We start from the raw sequence: 22,753 nt of genomic DNA on the forward strand, positions 1-22,753 counted from the left end.
CCAGGACAGGGGGGTAGAAGAGGCTGCTGGGCGGGGGCTCCAGGGGGGTAGTTTGCTCTCAGGTGGGTCGTTTACTGTCGCCAAGAACTGGCCGTCCTGGCAGCGTTCGTCTCTCCAGGGTCAGCACAGCTACAGCCATTAAGGTTTCAGAAACACACGTTAATAGGACCAGCTCCCAGGCCCTGCTCGGCAATCTACAAGCTGTGTGACCAGCACGTGCCGTGGCTTCTCCTTGGCTCAGCTTCCTCATCTGTAAAATGGGAGTGACGATCCCTTCCCCCCCGGGGATGTTATCGGGGCACTAGTGGAATGCAAGCACGAGCCTGGCACCCAGACAGCACCTTCTGCCCCGCCTCCTGCTGGCAAGCTGCCTTGAACAGTAGCTTGTGCCCCTTTGTGACAGCTCTGCTGCCTGGCTCCATGGTCCTGGGCCCATGGGCAACATCCTGGATCCCTTCATTCTGACTACGAGACTGAGTCCCTTCAAAGTGCCCCTACCCCTGGCTTTGTGCACTGTGCAGCCCTAGGGGGTACCCAGAGAACCGGCTGTAACTTCCCAAGCACCTGCTGTGGGCCGGGACTTCCACAGCCAAACCTCTTTTAACTTCATCTCCACAAGACTGTGTGGTCAGCATTGTCCTCCCCATTTTGCAGATGGGAAACTGTGGCTCAGGGTGAAGTGACTTGCCCACGCTGACTCAGCAAGTTGGAGCTGTCGGGGCCACTGTGTGTGGCTGTGCAGGTTGTGCACTGCACAAGGCACTTGACTTGTCGGGGAGCAGGATTGAAGTGCAATCCTCAACCCTCTACTGAGCCGCCTGTCAGCCAGGAGGAAGGATGCCTTTAATGTAGGTGGCACTAGGGGGTTTAGGCCCAAGTCCACTGTCCCCTCTGCTTCTCTTCTAGGGACAGGAGTACGGAGGTGGGTAAATCCCAGCCTCTTGGGTGAGGCTTCCCCTTCCTCTCAGCACTGAAGGTGTTTGTCCCGTCCCGAGGTCCTGGTGAGCTGGAGACAGGGGTTGCCTCAGCACACAGCTGTGCTGGACCGAAGGGTTCACTTCCAGGCGGGATACGAGGGTGACCCCTTACACACACACACACACACACACACCAGACATACACAGAAACACACAAACACATGCCAGCCCTGTGGCCTGGGCTTGGTGTCTTTTCCAGACTCCAAGGACAGGACGCTCCCTGGCTGATGCCTCCTCCGTGTCCTTGGTGGGAGACCAAGGGTGGTGTGCACCTGGGGGACCAATAGTTGCCAGGTGTGTGTGTGATACACAGAGGTTTGTTCTGGGTGCCGTCTTCCGGGACGGGAGTGGTGTGCGTGCCGGGATGCAGTTGGGGGTTCTTGTGCTGTGGTGGCCGTGGGTGTCACTGAGGAGCGGGCTGAGTGTGCACGCTTCCTCGTCCTAGGAGTAATTTCTCCCCTGGAATCGAGTCATAGCCTCTCAGTCCTGTTTATTTCCAATCACTAAGACCGATCTGGCAACAAGATTCAAGGCTAGCGTGATCCCTTGGTTCCAGAGCTTTCCGCGGCCAGATGCTGCATGGGCAGAGGAAGAGGCAGAGAACAATGGGGGCTCTTCCTCTCAGCCCGGGAGAGGAAGGCTGTCAGGTGGGGCGGGCTCTCTGGAGGTGAGGAAGGGAGGTGCGACTGGCCTTCGCCTGCCGTTTTCTTATTTAATCCTCTTCACAACCCTGTGAGGAAAGGCACGATCAGTCAGGGGCCAGCAGGAAACAGAGGGGAGGCTGAAGAGGGGCCCCTGGGCCTACCTGGGAGGCTGTTCCCCCCTCGGCCTGGCAAGGCAAGGTGGGGAGGGGCCAGAAACCAGCAGGAGCCAAACAGGAGCCGGTTCAGGAATGCAGCCACCGCCAGCCCGAGTGGCCAGGAGGGACCCAGGAGAACAACTGCCTGCATCTCTCTCCCCTGCTCTCTGGGCACCACAGGTGGCTCCTGAGCCGGCCCAGCCAGAAGCCGGCGGGGGGGTGTGGGGGGGTGGTGCTGGGCACTGCCTCCTGCAGGGCGGGTGGGGAAGGGTGGAGGCTGGGTCCCGAGGGACAGGCAGAGGCTTCCTAGCAGTTTCCCTCCTGTCTTGACACAGGGGGACGCCGAAGCGACGGCCACTGCCCGAGGTCACTCACGGGCGTCTGCAGAACCAGAATCAGCTCTGGCTGAGGGCACGGCCCACCCACTGGGAGTCCGTGGGCTGGTCACTCACCCTCTCTGGACCTCTGGTCAGACCGTAACCCCAGCTGGGCCTGCGTCTCAAGATTTCTGGGAGAAGCGAATGAGGTCATGAGAGCACAGCAGAGGATCTGTGGTACATATGGCAAGAAAAATGGTCTGAGTGTAGCTGCCAAGGGGACACAGGTGTTAGCAGCAAACCCAGGGGACGGGCCGGGAAAGTCCGAGCCTTGCTTTCTACGGGCGGGGACAGGAGGCCCAGAGAAGTTCTGTGACTTGCCCCACGCATGTTCGTAGCAGCTTTGTTCATAATGGCCAAAAAGTGGCAACAGCCCAAATGCCCATGAGCTGAAGAAAGATAAACAAGACGTGGTCTCTCCACACAACGGAACAGCATCCAGCCAGGGAGAGGCGTGAAATACTCATGCCTGCTCCAGCGTGGCTGAGCCTTGGAAACAGGAGGGCGAGTGAAACAAACCAGGCGCAGAGGAGCACACGGTGTACGGTCCACTCGTGTGCGATGTCTAGAATAGGCGAGTCTGTAGAGACAGAGAGATGTGTGGTTGGCATTGTGGAGGAACTAAGGGCTAGTGGCTAAAAAATACAGGTTTCTTTCTAATGTACTAAAAATGTTCTAAAATCGATCATGGCAATGATTACACAGCTCTGTGACTATACCCAAAGCCATTGCATTGTACACTTTAAATGGGTGAATTTTATGGTATGTAAATAATATTTCAATAAAGCCATTTTAAAAATCAGGTTATAGAAGGGTGAGTATAGTATGATTCTACGTGTGTAGGAAAAGGGGGATACGTGCTTATGCTCGTATAGGCATCAGATACCTCCGGGAAGATGTCACCAACAAACTGTCGCAGATACCCGAGGAGGGGCGCTGACAGGCAGGGCATAGAGGCAGCCCTGCTTCTCACTATAAAGTGTAGTGTGTCAAATTTTCACTAAGTGTGTTACTTTTGTGATGGAAACAAAGAGAAGTCACGCCCTGTGTCCGGCCACCGCCTTGGCCCTCCTCGAGAAGCTGGCCTTGTTGCCCGACTGGGCAGGCCGATGCGTCTGCCCAAGCTTACGGGAGTGGCTTGTGTCCAAGAGGGTGGGTCATGAAGTCCTCCTCCCTGGCCCTGAAATAGATTTCCTGTTCAAAACCTAGCTAAGCAACTATTTTTGGCTGCTTGGCCTACCAGAGGCGGGTCCGAGAGCCTGCTGGGGCACCACGCACAGGCTCCCAGGACGGCCTAGACAGCGTGATCAGAGCACCTCCCTGCCCAGGCTGCAAGGTGCCATTGTACCCCGGGCCCAGGGGATGAAATTCCAGGAGCTCCTCTTATAGCCCAGAAGCAGGACTGGTCTATACCCCAAGGGTCAGGGAGCATGCAGTTCTGGACCCAGTGCTGGGAGCTGTGTTAGAGATGCCAGCCATGCTGTGTCCATCCCAACAGCCCAGCTGAGCAGGGGTTGGCATCATTTTATAAACGGGGAACAGGCTCAGAGAGGGAAGTGATCCATCCCAACAGCCCAGCTGAGCAGGGGTTGGCATCATTTTATAAACGGGAAACAGGCTCAGAGAGGGAAGTGATCCGTCAAAGATCCCACACTTGGGGCTGGATCTCAGACTCAGGTCTGCTGCCTGCCCCTACTATACTGCTTGTATCATTCAAGAGTCAAGTGACAAAAACCCCAATCAAGCTGATGCAGACAACAGAGGAGATTTATTGATTCACATAGCTGAGAAGTCAAGACTGTGTGGGCTTCAGGTGAGGCCTGATCAGGGTTCCAGCCCCATTCTTCAGTTGTTCTCTCAGCTCTACCCTCCTTTGTGTCTGTGAGTCTCATTCTTAAGCTGATTTCTCTCGTACTAGCCAGAGGGCTTCTTGACATCTGTCAGGGGGATCCTCATGCATCCTCAAACATATCCAGAGAGACAGCAAAAGTGTTCTCCTCCAGCAGAATATTCACTGTGGTCTTTCCTCCCCTTGAACAAATTCCCGCGGCCACAGCACAGGCCTTAAGGCAATAGGAGCCAGCCCAGAGCTGCGGTGAAGGTTGACTTTCCATGGAGTACAGGGGCTTTGGAGGACTAGGTGGGCTGCTGAGTGGAAACTACGAAGGGGAGAGGGTACAAGTGTGGAATGCAGGCAGTCATTAAGACCTCCACTCCACCTTTCTCAGTGAACTACTGTAAGACACAATTCTGAACATATTGCACTGGATAAAATGATTTCCCAGCTTCCCCACGTGTAAAATGGGTGAGGAGGTAGACCAGGCCTTCTCCAAGGCCTTTATATCTAGGATTATTATTTATTTTTAATCAGTCACACCCTGGCTGGGAACACCGTGTGGGTAGCTGGATTGATCCATACTTGAGTGCTTACTTTTGTTTCCCAGACCCTGGCCTGACACCCTTCTGACCCTCTCCAGTCCCTCTGTGACCCCTTTGCCCCCATGGGACCCAGTCCAAGCCCTTTGGCCAGGCATCACGATCCTCTGGGCCCTGGCTCCTGCCTGCTGCCCCGGCCGCTGTTGCCAGCAGGGAAGCGTGGGTCCCCCGCCTAGCCTGGACCGTGGCCCACCCCCAGTGGACAGTGGACTCGGCATCTCCCAAACCACTCAGACTCCTAAACAGAGACAGGAGCTGCTGGGAGAGACCCCAGGGAGGGGCCACCTAGGCCAAGGTCAGATCCGCTCTGCACATTCTCCCAGGGCCCTGGTGTGTGCCCTTGGGCAAGTGCTCTCACGATCCCGTTTCTCTCCCGTGGAATGGGATTGATATGTCTCACCTCACGGGGTAGGGGCGTGGGGTCTGCACTCATTAAGCCTTCTTCTCTCCTCCTTGCCCTCCCGGAGCTCCTGGGCTGACTGGCAACGCAATGGTCACCTCCCCTCCCCCCATCCCTCCGGATGCCCCTGTCCCGGCCCACACCGAGGGCCTTCTCCCAGCCCGAGACTCGGGGACAGATGGATTTCCGAAGGAGCCCAGCCCTTCCTCCCGCCAGCTCCTGGGAGAAGACAGGGAGGCAGGCTGGCAGCATGGAGAGGCAGCCCCTGGCCCCGCAGGGTTTCCATGAGCCCTTTGCTTCTGAAAATAACCACAGTGTGTATCTTGTCGGCCTCACACCGCAGATGTTTAGGATAAAGTAAACCCTCGTAAATCTCCATCCAGGGCCCGTTAGAAAAACGCCGAAAATCAGAAGAACGTGGCAATGGCCACAGACTCACAATCTCTCGTCTCTGTTTCTAACTCCGTCTCTCTTCCTGTCTTTCCGTGTTCTCTGTTCCTCTGAGTGTCTCCTTCCCTGCCTGTCTCGCCATCCCTCCCATTTCTTCCTTTCCTCAGCTCTTCCCCCCATTATTAAGCCGTGAGAGAGGCCCCAGCCTCCCAAACGCCCACGGAGCACATATTTTAATGCGCCTTCACAGTCTTCCAGAAAAACAGATGCAACATCTACGACATTCTTCCTGCTCGCCGGAACAGCAATTAAAGAGGAGCTTGGGTGAGGGGGAGGCATTGAGAGAGAATGGGGGAGAAAAGGAAAGAAAACCTCCTTGTGGGGCTGCTTCCACCAAAGGGAACCGACGGTGCACAGAGCTGCTTGTGTGACCGTCCAGCCCTGTGACGTCTCTCTCCCCAGGATGTCAGCTGGGGAGGGTGGCCTGGCTGAGCCTGGCATTGGAGAGGCAGTGAGGGGGACAGAAGGTGGTCCAGGACCCAGGCTGGGACTGTCTTTGCCCATGTGCTACTGAGGAGAGCACAGGACACTGGGGATACAGAGTCCTGCGTTCCAACCTGGCCCTGCTGCTCGGGCCCGTGTGAACTCGGGCAACTTCCATCCATTCACTCCTTCCCTGGCTCTTCCCCGGACTCATTCAGTCACTCAACAAGCAGGTTGAGCATGCGTGAGATACGTGGCAGGATCACGGGATAAATCATTAAAGGGCAACACGGGGGCTGGTGTGAACCAGGGTCACTTGGGACCCTGGTGGCTGCCCAGGGAGGTGGGACAGCTTGTGTCTGAAGGGTAGGAAAGACGCAAGGGAGCGGGTGGGACGAGGAGGCGTGTCTGAGGGGAGCCGAACTCCCACACAAGGGGCTGCAATTTACAAGTGGGAAAACCGAGGCTGCTCTGGAGGCTGAGGACGCACTGAGCTTGCACAGGGCTGCAGAGGGCCTCCAAGGGGGCAAGAAACGCCACCCAGACCCCAGCACCTTCCGTGTCACCAACAAGGACTTGGCCTCAGATGCCAACAGGGAAAGAAGGAGGTCGTGGGGGAGGCAGGCTGGGTGGGGCCTGCACAAAACTCAAGGATGTGCACCCCAACCGAACGAAGGTTGCCATGTGGAATGGATTATTCCATTTTTCATGAGAAGATGGGAAAGGCAAACTTTCTAGAATGTGAAATCTTATTTTCAAACGATGGCAACTTAGTCACTTTTTAAAAAGTTGGTGGCAAGTGGACAGGCCTCACTTTCTGCATTAGCCTTGGCCTTGAATCCTAACCCTGATGCTAAATAGTGATGGAACCCTGAGCAAGTCACATAGGTCTTTGCCTTTTGTCTGATTTCAAAGGGTGTTTGAGGTCTTTCCACAAATACATTAGAAATGCAAAATGCTATATAGATAAACAGAATCAAGAAGGAAGTCAGGCCCTTTGGAAAATAAGAGGCAGCCAGTAATGGAAATAGAGTTAAGGTTTATTCACAGAGCACAGGTTCTGATGACCTAGTACCACCACTACAGTTGGACCCAAAACATTGCCTTGGGTTCCCTAGCAGCCAAAGCAAAGAAGGAAACATGCTTGTTTCATGATTCATTGTCCTTAGAGAATATGCCAGTTGATAAAAGAAGAAGTTTTCCTGGTACCGGGCCGAAAACAAAATTACTCTGTGGCTCTCCTTAAAAAGACCTTTGCATGATCTAATAAACAATAACTCTATGTGCCAGTAGGAAAATTTCAATTTCCAGCAGCTGTTTCTTTAATGTCCTTCTACACAGACTGATGACATGATACCAAAAACAGACCAGTCAAGGCAAGCAACAATGGAAATGCGATTTAAGGGTGCAATTCTCCATTGATCTAGTGGACAAATTACTTCCTACCTCTGAATCATATTCTTCTGAATTGTAAAACAGACCAAATATAGTGCCCACCTCTTAGGATTGTTGAGTAGCTCAGTGGAATAAGGTATATAAATCACCTGTCATGGTTCCTGGCACATAGTAGATCTCACCGTATTCATCAGTGAGATTGCTGTAACAAACAGCCCCTACGTCCCCTAACGTGTTAACCTTTAATGCATTGCCCACATGGTCCTCCAGTGTAGACTGTCAGGGTACAGAGGGCAGGTGTGTGCACGATGCAGTCTGAGTTCCATGCGGTCACTTGAGGATCCAGGCTGCTCTGCCCTCCCCCAGAACCTCAGAGTCCTCTCCATTCAGCAGGTGGGTGGAGAAAAAAGTGAGGATTGAGTGTGAGGAGTTTCTATGGGCCAGGACTGAACGTAGCACACATAACTTCATCCAAAATCCATCGGCCAGAGTGATGCCCTTGTCACAACTACCCGAAGGAGAGGTTGGCAAATGCTGTCAGTGCCCTGCTATTGGTGAGGGAGCCTGTCACTAGAATCTCTGCCCCTACCAGGAACCAAAATGCAGCTTGATTCCTCACGTTGGCCAGCAGCAAGGCAGCTCTAGGACCACCAAAGCACCCCCGATGTCTGCTCCTTCCTCCAGACATACGCACTGCTCTCTGTGGTCCTGAAGCACAGGAAACTTGCGCCCTGGTCTTTGGCCTTTCCCACATGCAGCTGTTTCTAGTTTTATGGACACTTGAGAGAGGAGAGACCTCCTGGGTCAGCTATTTCCTCTCCTGTGGCTGAGGCAGTGAGCTTCTTTGAGTTTCCTAGCCTTTTGGCCATTTCATCCATTCACCCATTCAGCTTGGAATGCACTACTTAACTGTGGGGCTAAGGGGGAGGAGGTGGAAAAGTGCCTCAGATGGTCCCTACTCTTGGGGGATCCACAGTCTCACTAAGGAGACAAAAGTAGCCACATGCAACCAGAAAATTCTCTTACAAAATACCAGATCTTTTACTGAAAAGATTAAAGGCAGTCCAAGGACACATAAGTTATAGCAAGCTATATACATAAATAGTCCAGTGAGAGAAGAAACAAATGCAAAACTGGGGCATAAATGGAGCCACGAATAAAGCCCATTCAGAAAAAACACACCTGATGTCCCAGACATTTGTTATGGTTTGGCATGAAATTGATGTTGAGCTTCCTAGCAGCCAGTGTGAAAAAGAAGATTTGATCAGTTAAATAAGTCACAATGATCACGCTATTTGAACAAACCAGTTACCCAAGAGAATTATGATAAAACATACACTGGGGAAAAGAATCCCTACTCAATAAATGGTGCTGGGAAAATTGGATAGCTACATGTAGAAGACTGAAACAGGATCCACACTTCTTACCTCTCACAAAAATCAACTCATGATGGATAACCGTCTTAAACCTAAAGCATGGAACCATAAGAATTCTAGAAGAAGGCCGGGCACGGTGGCTCACGCCTATAATCCTAGCACTCTGGGAGGCCGAGGAGGGTGGATTGTTTGAGCTCAGGAGTTCGAGACCAGCCTGAGCAAGAGCAAGACTCCGTCTCTACTAAAAATAGAAAGAAATTATATGGACAGCTAAAAATATATAGAGAAAAATTAGCCAGGCATGATGGCACATGCCTGTAATCCCAGCTACTCGGGAGGCTGAGGCAGGAGGATCGCTTGAGCCCAGGAGTTTGAGGTTGCTGTGAGCTAGGCTGAAGCCACGGCACTCTAGCCCAGGCAACAGAGTGAGACTCTATCTCAAAAAAAAAGAAAGAAAGAAAGCATAATGAGGGGGGCATAATTTTGGTTGGGTTGGAGTGATGCAGGTCCCCTTGGGGAAATACCATGAGTCTGGAAACTGAGTGATGGAAAGGAACAGGCCAGGCAAAAAGGAAGACAAAAGTCCTCCCGGCCGAGGGGACGGTGTAGGGAAGGCCGAGTGGGAAATAGTTTGGAGTGTGCAGACACCTGCAAGTCACCTGGTTGCTGGAATATGGCAGATGAGGGAGAGCAGGTAATGGATGAAATCGGAGGGATGGGCAAGAGCTAGACTGTGAAGGTCAGGGTAGGGAGTTTTGTTTTGGTCTTTTAGTTTTTTTAATATACCTGAAGTTAGACTCTGTGGCAAGCGCATGGACTTCAGTGATTCTATGTCGTAGGGCTGAGAATAGACTAAGTGATCCCTTTGTTGGAAGGGTGGGTGGACGGGTGGGTGGATGGATGGATGGATGGCAGGCTGTGCTGGAAGGCTCACGAAGCCATCCTGGGCAGGGAAAATTGGCTGGGGGAGGGGTGGAAGGCAGGATCCCTGTCAGGACACTTTTGCCCCCACCCATGAAGAGTCAGAAAGGACCTGCGGAAAGAAACTCCCTGAAGGACATTTTAACTCTGCTCTGAGAAAAGTCTGTGTGTTTGGTCAAATGAAGGAACTGGGGTCAAAGAATCCAAAGGGGTCCCATCTGTTCCAGAGAAGAATGGCTCTGGAGCTGTGCACGTGAGGTCTGTGGTGACCTCCCTGGGCCAGAGCAGAGGAAGGACATTATGTGATATCACGACTTCAAGTTCCTCTATAACCCTGCAGTTTACACAATTGTCACTTATTGCACACGTCCTGTGTTCGAGGCCCTGTGCCAAACACTCCAAATACCTTTGCTCATTGGATTCTCACCACAGCCTGCGTGGGCCATGTAATCACAGCCCACCGTGTTTTACAGGTGGGAGCACTAAGGCAGGTGAAATAACTTGTCCAAGACCACACAGCCACTGAGGCAGACACGCCTGCCCCCTCTCCAGGAGACCCCCTTTATCTGTGTGGCACTTTGGATATTTTGTGCTGCCTGACTCGGCCTTTCCCAAGCACAGGTCTCGGCTGGCGCCATCTCCCGCAGCGCGCCAGGTGAACGCTGCTGCGCTCCCGGGTGTCTGCCTGCGAGGAGGGTGGGAGGAGGGTGCTGGTGCAGGCCTGGGGTGGTCACGCCAATCTGGGGTTGAGCAACAGAGCAGGTGCCTTGTGGGAAAGGCTTGATGCTGCCGGGGGAGGGAATGGATCTCCTATCTGATCTCACCAATAGGCAAAGTGTTACCCCAAAGCCGTGATTGCCAAGTTGCTTTCTAAGCACCTGTAATCCCCAGGGGCTTCCTGAAATGTCCATACAGTTGCCCAAATAACATTTCACTTGATCATGCATTTTTTTTAAAAAGCTGTTCACCGAAAGGAGTGCCAATGAAAATAACAAGGAGCTACTATTACCCCATCTGTCCGAATGGCGAGAGTAAGAGGCGTGGTGACACCACTGCTGGAGGCCGGGGCGGGCGGGCAGCTCTCCCCCCAGGCTGGTGGGGGACAGGCTGATGACATCTCCCCGAGGGCGACGTGATACTGCTCATCAACGACCTCCGGCTTGCGCGTGTGCTCGGACACAGCCGTCTGTGTCACTCTGGTGAACTGATTCGAAGGGAAGAATCAGGGACAGTCACCAAGAGGCCCATCGGGGAGTCGTGGGGTGCTGGTGCCGGCTCCCACGGGCTCCCAGGGGCTGCACTCCCTCGGGGCTGTGTTGGTCGCTTCAGTGATGTCGGTAGCTTGAAATCTGCCACGCTGGGAATATTTACACGATGAAAATTAACAAACACTGTATGTCAGGTCCCCCCACCCCAGAGAGCCTAGCACTGACCAGTTTAACACCCCTGAGTAGTCGTGATAATGTACAACTGGTAAGAACTGAAAATCCAGCAGCTGGAAATCGGTGCATCCACCCAGTAGAACGTTGTGTGGCCGTGAAGAAGCAGGCTGGGCGGAGTGTTTGTTGGTCGACGTGGGAAAAGGTCCCTGAGGGACCCAGTGAAGAAAGCACTTACAGAGCCGCGGCCACGTCTGGATACCAAGCACACACACCCGCACGTGTGACACGCACGTGTGACACGCACACGCGTGTGAGCACGGGCTCTCTGGAAGTCTCCACAAGCAGGTGGCAGCCTCAGGTACCGCTAGGGAGGGCAACGACGGACGCCGGGGCGCGGATGGACGCTAAGCTGACTTTTTACTGTAAATTCCTTCTACTGCAGAGATCTTCTTACAAGCATGCTTTCCATAAGCCTTTTATCAGTAAAAATCACCTTCATTAAAATGTACCTCTGCTTCTTACCGGCTCTAGCACAGAAAAGACACTGGACATATTAACACGAATTTGTTAGTAGGGGCTACCTCTGAGGCTGTTGGGGGGGATTTAAAATGTTTTATTTATTTATTGTCTTCAGGTTTCATTTTCTTCATGTTTCTCTGGGCTTTCTGCATAGAAATAAAACACTATGCTTAAGAAGAATAACAATCCGATTCACGTGCCAAGTTATTTTTTTGAGAGGGACAAGGGAGTGTTGCAAGAGCGGGGACCACGGTTCTCATGGGTCAGTAGCATCCATCTGGAACTAAACATTTTGCCATGGAAATGGCTTCCCAGCAACCGGAGCTCCAAGCGGAAGCCTGCGAAACTGCTGCGTTCAAATAAAGGCTGGCGCTGCTTGGCTCCACGACTGCGTGGCTTTCGGGACAGATTTGAGGGTAGGGAATTTAGGGACCAGCCTCCTGTCCCTGGGGAGTAGGGATGGGGTTGGGGGTTGGGCGAGGGTGAGAGGCGCAGGCTTGAGAAGGCCTGGTTGTCCCTTGGGGAGGACTGGAGATTTGCAAACCTGGAGGGTGAGTGGGCGGGATGGCTTTGCGGTCAGGTATGCGTGTATTGACCCAGTCACTGAGGCATCCAGTCATTCCGTCAACAGGTAGCTCCCAGGCACCTCCTCTGGAGCAGACCCAGGTTAGACCTGCTGAAAGTTACTGTAGCTAATCCTTCTAGACATCCTGGGAATTACTATTCCCATTTAAGGTCTGTCTGCAGTTGCAGATTCTCTGCTGCTGAGAGGACATGCCTTCCTTTTAGACTCAAGGGACTCTTGCAGGATGGTTATGGCTCGGTGGCAATCAGCAGGCTTTGGCAAGTCACTCATTCATCCCTGTGTGCAGTCCTAGTTCTCTCTTCGGTACAAACATAGCAGCATCTCAGCGGAAGAAGGAACAGCTCTGACCTCACCAAGATCACAACTCAAGTACCCAACAGGGCCTGGTAGATCTGCCCACTGAGCCTTCAGTGTACAAATGAATGAGGAGACACAGGGAGACAGGCCCATTACTCCCTCGTGCCCCCCCCACCCCACTCTGTAGCCATGCAGGGCCCTGAGGGGTCCTGCCTTATAGGTGTGGGCACTGGCAGCTGTCCCATGGCCCCTCCTGCCACCCTTGCCTCTGCTTGTTATCTGCACTGGCTGGCCCCACCCCTCACCCCTGACACCACCAGCGTCCAAGGGATGGAGGAAGCAGGCAGGACAGCTAACCTGAGCTCCAGAGTCTACAAAAGCCTTGTCCTGCCTCAGCTTGGCCTTCAGTCCCAGCCCACCCTGCAGCTGGTGAGTGTGAGTCTTGGGGCTTGAACTACAAGCCTGGCTCCTTGCCCCTGCTTCTCAGCCACCTGGTCCACGCCAGCTCTCTGCCCAGAGGCAGTAGTCAGAGTAGAGAGAAGGGACTTGGGATCAGCCAGGCCTGGTGCTAATCCTGGCTCTACCACTTAGTAGCTGTGCAACCTTCGGCAAGTCTCTCTATCTCTCTGAGTCTCACCTTTCCAAAGACCTTGGAATCTGAAAAAAGCAATAGAGCATGGGGTTAATGACAGTCATTAATAACAGCTAATTCAGGGACTTCTGCTTCGGAACACAACGGAGTAGCAGGGTCTGGATTTACCCTCCCACCCAAAACAACCAAAAATCAGGGAAAATATATAAAAGAATGGTTTTTGAGATACGGGACATGAGGCAACAAAGAACAGTGATTTTTGAATGTCAGGAAATAAACAAGGCCAAGCTGGCTGTCTTGAGAGGGTTTCTAGGCCACAGCATGGGGCGCATTGGGGACCCAGGTCTGTCTGAGGAAGAGATGGAGCCGAGAGGCCAAGGAGGCCAATGCAGCTGGAGCCCACAGGACAGGACAGAGTATTGCACAGCAGAGAGCTCAGAGAGACCCAGGAGCACTTAGAAGGCGTCCCTTGAGTATTCAGCTGAGAATTGACCGCTGCACACATGTGAGGAAACTACCCAAGTCAGGGAAGAACCGCCCAAAAGGGTTAGACGAAACAGTGCCTGGTGCCCACACAGGGCCAGGCCCAGGGCCTTTCCTCACCGGCCAGACTGGAAAACCTCATGGTTTATTATACAAAGGATTAGACAAGACACTACTGACGGTCTTACCTCAGCCCTGGAGAATAATTTCTCCGTACTAAACTCTGCTCAGGTCCAGCCTAGCAAATCTTGAAAGCAAGACATGAAAAAATTAAACTGCTTCTAAGTAACTTAACTTTGTCTCAGACACAGGAATACAAAAATATCCAGTTCCCAACAAGGTAAAATCCACAATGTCTGGCATCTAATAAAAAATTGCCAGGCATGCAAAGAGGCAGGAAAATATGACCATACCGAGGAGAAAAATAAATCAATAAAAAATGACCCTGAACTGCCACAGATATTAGAATTAGCAGAGAAGGACATAAAACAGTTATTATAATTGTGTTTACTATGTTTAAGAAATTAAGTAGAGACATGGAAGATATAAAACAAACTTCTAGACACCATACTTAATAGTGAAAAGTTGAAAGCTTTTCCTCTAAGTTCTGGAACAAGATAAGGATGCCCACTCTTACCACTTCTGTTCAACATAGTACTGCAATTTCTGACCAGAGCAATTTCGGGCAAGAGAAAGAAATAAAAGGCATCCAAATCAGAAAAAAGGCAGTACAGACAGGATCTTATATATAGAAAACCCTAAAGATTCCAACAAATATCTGCTAGAAATAATAAATGAATTCAGTAAAGTTACAGGTTACAAAATCAACATATTAAAATCAATAATGTTTCTATACATTAACAAAAAACTATCTGACAAAGAAATCAAGAAAACAACGTCATTACTAATGGCTACAAAAAAAGTACATAGGAGTAAATTAAACCAAGGAGGTGAAAAATCTTTAAACTGAAAACTATAAAATGTTGATTAAAGAAATGGAAGATGACACAAATAAATGGAAAGATATCTCATATTCATAGTTTGGAAGAATTAATACTGTAAAAAATGTCTGTACTAACCCAAAGCAATTGACAGAGTTAATGCAATCTCTATTAAAATTCCAGTGACTTTTTCACAGAAATAGAAAAAATAACCTTAAAATTCATATGGAACCACAGAAGACCCCAATAGCCAAAGCAGTCTTGAGCAAGAAGAACAAAACCAGAGGTATCATGCTATCTGATCTCAAAATACACTACAAAGCTATAGTAATCAAAACCATATGGTACTGGCATAAAAACAGACATATACACCAACGGAAGAGAATAGAGAGCCCAGAAATAAACCCCACATTTATAGGCAATTGATTTTCAATAAAGGTACCAAGATCACACAATGTGGAAAGGAAAGTCTCTTTAATAGCATTGGGAAAACTGGATATCCACATGCAAAAGAAATTAGACCCTCATTTCACACCATATACAAAAATCAACTCAAAATTGATTTACCAAAGACCTAAAACTGTAAAACTACTAGAAGAAAACACAGGGGAAAAGCTCCATGACATTGGTCTGGGCAATGATATTTTGAATACGACCCCAAAAGCACAAACAACAAAAAAGCAACAACAAACAAATGGGATTACATCAAACTAAAAGGCTTCTGCAAAGCAAAGGAAACAATCAACAAAGTGAAGAGGCAACCTAGGGATTGGGAGGAAATATTTGCAAACTGTATATCCGAGGAGGGGTTAATATTCAAAATATATGAGGAACTCAAACAACTTAATAGCAAGACAAATAACCTGATTAGAAAACAGGCAAAGGACCTCAATAGACATTTCTCAAAAGAAGACACAGAAATGGCCAACAGGCATATGAAAAAATGCTGCACATCACTAGTCACCAGGATAATGCAAATGAAAACCACAATGAGAAAACACGCCCACCTGTTAGATGGCTATCATCAAAAAGACGAAAGATAACAAGTGTTGGTGAGGATGTGGAAAAAAGAGAACCCTTGCACGCTATCGATGCAAAAGTAAATTAGTACAGCCATTACGGAAAACAGTATGGAGGTTCCTCAAAAAATTCAAAATAGAACTCCTGTACGGTCTGGCCATCCCACTACAGGTGTACATTCCAAGGACGTCAAATCAGAACGTCAAAGAGACACCTGCACGTACATGTTCCCTGCAGCAGTTCTCACAATAGCCAAGGTATGAAAGCAACCTAAGCATTCACCAGCAGATGAACAGATGAAGAAAATGTGGTATGTATACACAGCGGAACACTATTCAGCATCTAAGGAAGGAAATCCTGTCATTTGTGACAACGTAGATGAACCTGAAGGACGGCAGATTCAGTGAAATGAGCTAGACACAGAAAGACAAGCACCACATGGTCTCACTTGCACGTGGAATCCAAACGAGCCAAACTCGCAGGGGCAGAGCGGGTGCTCCCTTTCTACAGCGGCAGGCGGGCAGTGCTCCCGTGCAGCGCAGTGGAGCGGGGCGGGGCGTGGGAGGAACACAGAGGGGGCCTTCCAGCATCGACCAGCCCCCACGAGCCTCCCTGCTTTGAGCGTCTCCAGCTGGAACCTTCCCCTCCTGACCCGCCCGCTGACTCACAGTCTCGCCCAAGCTGTGGAAAAATAAACCCTCGCTGTTTTCTTCCTGCATGTTGCTGCCCTCTTCTCTGTCAGCGTCTTTCAGGTACAGGTGGTTTATACTTCATAGGTGTCACACAAAATCCCCTACACACACACACACACACACACACACACACACACACGCACGCACGCACACGCACACACGCAGACCCTGTGTCTCCCGCCCCCACTCTGTCCCCTGGGACCCACGACAGCCAAGGAGCTCTTTTTCCACAGACACCTCCTAGAGACGACAGGAGATGCAAAGGGGGACCCTATTGGTGGGATTGCGGACACAGGGGTCCTGGCTGCGTCACCCTGGCTGGAGCCATGTGAGCTGGCCCTGGGCCGCTGGCTGTTCCCTTAGTGCCTTCTTGGTTAACGCGATTGGACCCCAAGCAAGAATTTCCTAACTCAAACATCGCCTCCCACTAAATCAAATTCATAAAGCAATATCTTCCCTTCTCTTTCTTTTCTCCTCCCAAGAACACGCTTTTAAAAATACAGTATTAAAGTGGCTTCTAAAGCCTGCTAGCTGATGTGATGACATAAAAATCCCGCAGGAAACACATCCTGACAGCCTGAACTACAAGCTTGCTTGCTAAGAAGGGAGCCAGCATCTATTGAGCACGTGCTGTGCATCAGGTCCCTGGCTTGCCACTCCGCCTGCGACCTCTGTCTTCATCCTCAACCACGCAGAGGCAGGTATAAGTGTTTCCCAGGTGAGGAATGAGGCCCAGAGAGGCCAAGGGACTTGCCCAGGTCACACAGCAAGCTGTGTGTGGGCCTAGGAAGTGGGCCCTGGCCTCACTGACTCAGAAATGGGGTAGGGGTCCCCTCCTCTTGGGGATGCAGGGGTTAAATTGGTCGTTTCTGGGACAGCTAGCCCAGGGGGCCAAAGTTGGTCTGTCCCCACCGCATCTCACTGTGCCTGACTCAGCTCTGTGTGCAGCAGGTCCTTCGTACCTGAGGACTTCTGTGCATCCTCCATCCATTCCTTTGTTTGTTTGTCAAGCACCTACTATGCGCCGGCGCTGTGCTAGGAGCCAAGGGTACAGCCGTGAACAGATGGTGCCTTGATCCATTCAGGCTGCTGTAAAAAATACCATAGACCAGTGGCTGCTACGCAACAGGAATTTATTGCTCACAGTTCCGGAGGCTGGTAAGTCCAAGATCAGGACACTGGAAGACTCGGTGACTGCGTGAGCACCTGCTTTCTGGCTCTTAGATGGCATCTTCTTGCTGTGTCCTCGCATGATGGAAGGGATGAGGCAGCTGTCTGGGGTCCCTTTAATAAGGGCACCAATGCCATTCATGAGAGCTCCACCCTCATGACCTAATCGTCTCCCAAAGGCCAACGTCCTGATACCATCACGTTGAGAGCTGGGATTTAGACATGCATTCGGGGGACACAAACATGCAGACGTTAGCAGACGGCTATGGCTGCTGCCTGCATGAGCTTGCAGGCCAGAGGGAAAGGCAATAGCTGGGGAACCTCATGAATAAATGCACACTTGGACCCACGAAAGGTGCCACGAAGACCAAATAGAGGGAGGCCCATGAGGTCGGAGCAAGGGGGTAGGAGTAGGTAAAGGCAAGCCTTCCCTGAGGTCCGTGGGATGCCAGCTAGGTGAGGGAGGAGGGATGGGAAGTATTCCAGCCAAAGGGAACAGGACAGACAAAGAGCAAGTGCTTGGAGGGAAGACGTCCCAAGGGCAGAATCAAGAGCAGGGAAACAAAGCTGGAACCAAGCCTGGAGAGATGAGCAGAGGTCAGGCCACGCCAAGTTCAGTGGGCCACAGGGGAGAACTGGGGTTTGAGCTCAAGATGCTGGGGAGCCACGGAAGTGTTTCACATGATCAGCTTGGTGTGGAGGGAAGAGCCTGTTGTATGTGACGCGTTATCCCTGACATTGGATGCGCTGCCTTGGCCAGGTGGCTGGGAAGGCAGAGGGCACCGGGCAGCAAACACACAGTACAGCCTGAGGAAAATCAACCTCTTCGGACATCCCCGGCTCTGCCTGCACCTGGTGCTCACTGAGAGACTTGACAGCAGTGCCGACCCTTCAGTCTTTCCTCCAGGGGCCCCACCTCTGGCCCTTGCAGGCCATGTTGCCACATTCCGGGCATGGCCCCGTCTGCTTCCTCCTTGGGATCTCCCACAAGCCTGACAGGCAGGTGTTATTCTGACACCGCTTTTATAGAGGTGGGAGTCAAGGCTGGAAGCAGAGAAGTACATTGCCCAATGTCATTGGCCTCTAAGAAATGGAACAAGAACTGAGGGATGTTCCAGTGGGCAAATTCTTCCAGCCTTACCAGCAGTTGTAAAATAAACTGTGTTTCCCAGAAGAGCAGGAAAGAACTGCTCGCCCACCTGTCCGCAGCCTGCCACTCCCCTGGCTGGGCCGCAGGCTCTTGGGGGCAGGGCCTGCCTTCCCTCACCAGCAGGCGCTCCGCAAGTACCCAACCATGGATAAAATATTGCAGCAGCCTCCTCATTGGGGTACGTGTCTCTGCTCTCTCTGCCCCCCAATTCATTGCTGCTTGCTCAAAAGCCCCCCACAGCTCCCTGTCATCCTCAGAGTAGCAGCCAGACCTCCCAGGCCTAGGGCTCCCACCAGCCAGGCTCCCACTCACCCCTCCAGCCTCGTATTTGGCATATGTGATGTTTGAGAAGCCATAAGAACGCCACGTAAAGTTGTAAAAACGAGTGCTCAGGAGTGAGGCCCAGGCTCTTTGATTTTTCTGTAAACCATTAAGATAGACCCCCTGTTAAGCACCAGGAACTTTTGCATAAGCACCATCCGCCCCTGTAGCTGCAACCAGCAGCTCCCAGCAGTGCCTAGAATGCCGCCATTAGAGCCGCTCCTTTGCAGGAAGGTACTATCTCCCCAAGGCCCTCACAAACATGCAGAGAAAGGAACAACCCACACCTGCACTGTGCACCTGTACGCTGGCACCCAGAGCTGGCTGGGGTACCGGGGAGCTGGCTGTCCAACTGCAACAAGCAGAGCTCCAAGGGATGGGGATCAGGGGCGTGAGTTTTCACTCGAGTAGAGATGAAAGGTGGCTCAGCCTGGGAGGGACTGGGCCACATGCTAATAAACTTCTGGGGCAGGCGTAGATATTATTGTACTGCCCGACACAGGACAGCGGAAGGGCACCCACTGGGCCTTCGCAGGGCAGAAACGCCCTCGGGCCGTCCTGCTGGCCAAGGTGAACCTCCACACTGAGGTTTAGAGCAGGGCTGTGCGACATCCCCTGCAACAGAATCACAGGTGTGTGGGCAGGGAGAGGGGTGTAAAATGCAGATTCTGGGGCCTCACCAGACCTACAGGATGAGGATTTCTAAGGACAGGGACAGGGAGTTGCATTTCAAACATAACAGCCGTGGCGACGTGCGCCCATCAAGGGCTGAGCGTCCCCGACACAGAAAGAAGCTGCTCAGTGATCCTATCTATGTTGCTGACAGACAGGAGGGAAGAAGGCTCAGTCGCTGTCCCTGAGGGACTTGTGACCCCCTTTCTGGGCCATGCCGCAACCTAGAGTCTTGTCTACAGAGAGCTGGGGCCAGCAAGGGCCAAAGAGGGGTCGTGTCGGGACCGGGTCGGGGAGGGCGCGCCCGGCAGGAGGAGCAGCTGCATGAAGTCTCAGAGGCTGGGCCCGTGGGGAGCACAGGGACTCCACTAAGCAGCCTGGGGGACTGACATCGGGGAATCGCTGTCTGCTCTGAGTGTGAGCGTCTTTGGTCGCAAGGTGAGAATGTTTCAGAAATTCTACGAGGCATGTTGGTTCACACTTCGGCGTGTCTGACACCAGCATGTACGTACGATGGATGACATCTTAGGTCTGACACGATGCTGTGACAGCACCTGCTTCCCACGGCCACTGGGAGGGCTTGAGGGGGAGAACACAAGGGCAGGAAAGCAGCTCGTGAGGCACCTGGCATGGTGGGAGCCCAGGACATGTGAGCTGCCTCTCTCCGGAGCTGGGGAAAGGCTTTGGGAGTTGGCCTGGAAAATTCTAAAAAGACTCCTCCTCTCTCACTGTCATTCCCATGGCCTCTGAGGAGACAGCAAGGCCAGGTAATAACCTGACTTTGTGACCGCAGCTCAGGGACACTGCCAGTCAGACCCGCTGGCTGGAATGACACAGTCCTCATTATGGGTGGAGTCCTTGTCCTCTCGCTGTGGGCTGGGATCAAAGACCTGTCCTCGCTGCCTGGCAGCTTCCACACTGGTCAATTACAAGAATGTTTTCCCGCCTTTCCCTGCCTGTCCCCATGGAGGTTTATTACTGGGGAGCAAAGGTGGGTTTGGGCTCAGAGCTGCAGTCCAGGCCCAGCCCCACGCTGGGGCCGGTGGTGCCGGGCACGATGCCACAAACAGGCTGTGTGACCTTGTGCCAGTCATTGAAACTCTCTGAGCGTCAGCTTCTTCATCTCTAAAATAGGGAAGTGGCGTGTCTTTACTGAGAGCTTCTGTAAGAAACGGTTCATTCACTCAACAGATATTTACTGAGCACCTACTATGTACCACATAGGCTGCGAAGAGGCACCAGTGAACAAGGCAGATGAGGTGACTGTCCTCACGTTGCTGACGTGACAATACAGGGGTAACCCTATCAACATGATCTCAGAGTCCTTGAAGTAAATAGAGCAGAAGGCTGAGATAACCCTGTGTCTGAGGGAGGAGGAGCAGGAAGGTTAAGATTATCTAGGCGGGGGGACGGGATGGGGGGGCTCTCTGAGAAGGTGACACTGAGTTAATACCCTAGTGATAAGATGAAGGCACTTAGGAGATCTGGGGGAAACATGCCAGGGGGACGGGGTGGGAGGACAGCAGGTGCAAAGGCCCTGAGGCTGCATGAAGCTCAGCATGCTTAAAGAGCAGAGGAAGGCTGCTATGGCAGGACCACGGCGAGCACAGGCCAGTCTGGTGGGAGAAATGCACAGAGGTCTGCAGGGGCGAGATCAGGGAGGGCCATGTGGGTGGGTCAGAAAGTGGGCGTCTATCCACAGTGCAAGGAGACACACACGGCTGGACGGATTCAACCAGCGGCATGCCACGAAGTGGGGACTCTGGACACTGAGCAGAATGGATCCAGGAAGCAGCAGGGCTCACGGTGACCACTATTCCCTCCCTGGGGGATGGGGAGAACCCAGGTCCCTTACTCAGACCCCCAGGGTTGAGCGTCAGGACTGCCCATACCCACTGGGCTTGCCAATCTGTCCCCTTTATCCCGACACCCCAAACAATGACTCACATAATGACCCAGTCAATATCTGATGCTCTTGGGTTAAATTTATGCAGACCGTGTGTTATTAAAAATCCAGGGAGCATATATTTTGAGCACAGGGGATGCCAAAATGTAGCTGCTTTATTTAAGGAATTATTGGGCTGGTGTGAACAGATGTTTATCTGAGCTTTTGCTCCTGGTAGGGGAGAAAAAGGTACTTGTAGCATGGCTGCTAAAAACAGGGGCTCCTCGGTCTGTTTTCATGTGATGGTCCCTGAAATGTCACTGTCCCCCTGCCCCCCACCATCCCGGGCCACGCAGCAGAGCAGATTCAGGAGACCTAGCGCTGGAGAGCTTTGCCGGGAAAGGATCCAGGCCGCGGGGACTTGCTTCAGGGCTCAGCAGCCACTGGATAAATTCATGCCCTCAGTGCACGCCTGCAGCCGGCCCCTCTGCAAGGCAGGCCAGGGGCCCTGCAGTCCAAATCCTCTGCCTGAACCTGGCTCTGTCTCCCCTGTGTAACCTTGTGCTAGCACACTGGGTCCAAGTGGCTGTCTTAGAAGACGGGGACAGGGACACCCACCTTGCAGGCTGCTGGGAGGTTAGCGGTGCAGATGCTCAGGCCGGCATCTGGCCTGCCAGCAGATGTGCTCCTCGCAGGGCTTCCCTGGTTCCGGTGGGGCAGAGGCCTCCAGAGCGTGACCCCCTTTGGCCAGTGGCCAGAACCGAACCAGAAGGAGGGAATGGAGTCACCACTTAGAGAGTCCCTGACGGGCCCATTTCACGGATGGCGCACAGGCCTGGGGCCAGGCTCAGCCTGGGCCTTCACTGCAGTCGCCTCTGACCTCTGCTCCAGCGGCTGCCAGCCAGCACTCTGCATGCCACTCTCTGCTCGGGCACCCTTTCGTGCCTTCAGTCACTCCCCCTTGCATTCATTCATTCATTTACTTACTCAGCAACTGTTCTTGGACCATTTCACAGCCCTCATTCAAGGCTTTGACCAGGGTGCCTGGGGCCAGGGCGTCCAGCCTGGAGGCGGTTTGCCCGTAGGCTGGGCTGGGAGGAGCCACTCTCCCACAGCGGCTCAGCGGGGCCAGGGTGGGTTAGAGGAGCTTGATTCCAGAGCCCCTTTTTCGGGGACCCAGCTCAGGGGAGGCCCAGACACTGGACAGACAGGAATCTGGAGGGAGCTGGGGGGCCCCCCAGGCCCTGATCAAGGGGGGCTGAGCAAGGCTCCTCCAGAGCCAACTTCTCCCGCCCTCCACACCGTCTTCCAGGGAGGGAGGAGCACTCAGCCTCTTGTCACAGTGAGGAGTGCTCAGCTAGGGACACTCAGCTCAGGGACTTCGGGGTCAGAAAGAAAGGCCCAGGTTGAAATCTCTCAGCTTGGCCACTCAGCTACCGGGTTTATCACTTTTCTGAGCTGCCATTTTCTCAGGTCACACCTATGTCAT

The sequence above is a fragment of the Lemur catta genome, chromosome 5 (assembly GCF_020740605.2).
Source record: "Lemur catta isolate mLemCat1 chromosome 5, mLemCat1.pri, whole genome shotgun sequence".
In the NCBI taxonomy this organism is placed as follows: domain Eukaryota; kingdom Metazoa; phylum Chordata; class Mammalia; order Primates; family Lemuridae; genus Lemur; species Lemur catta.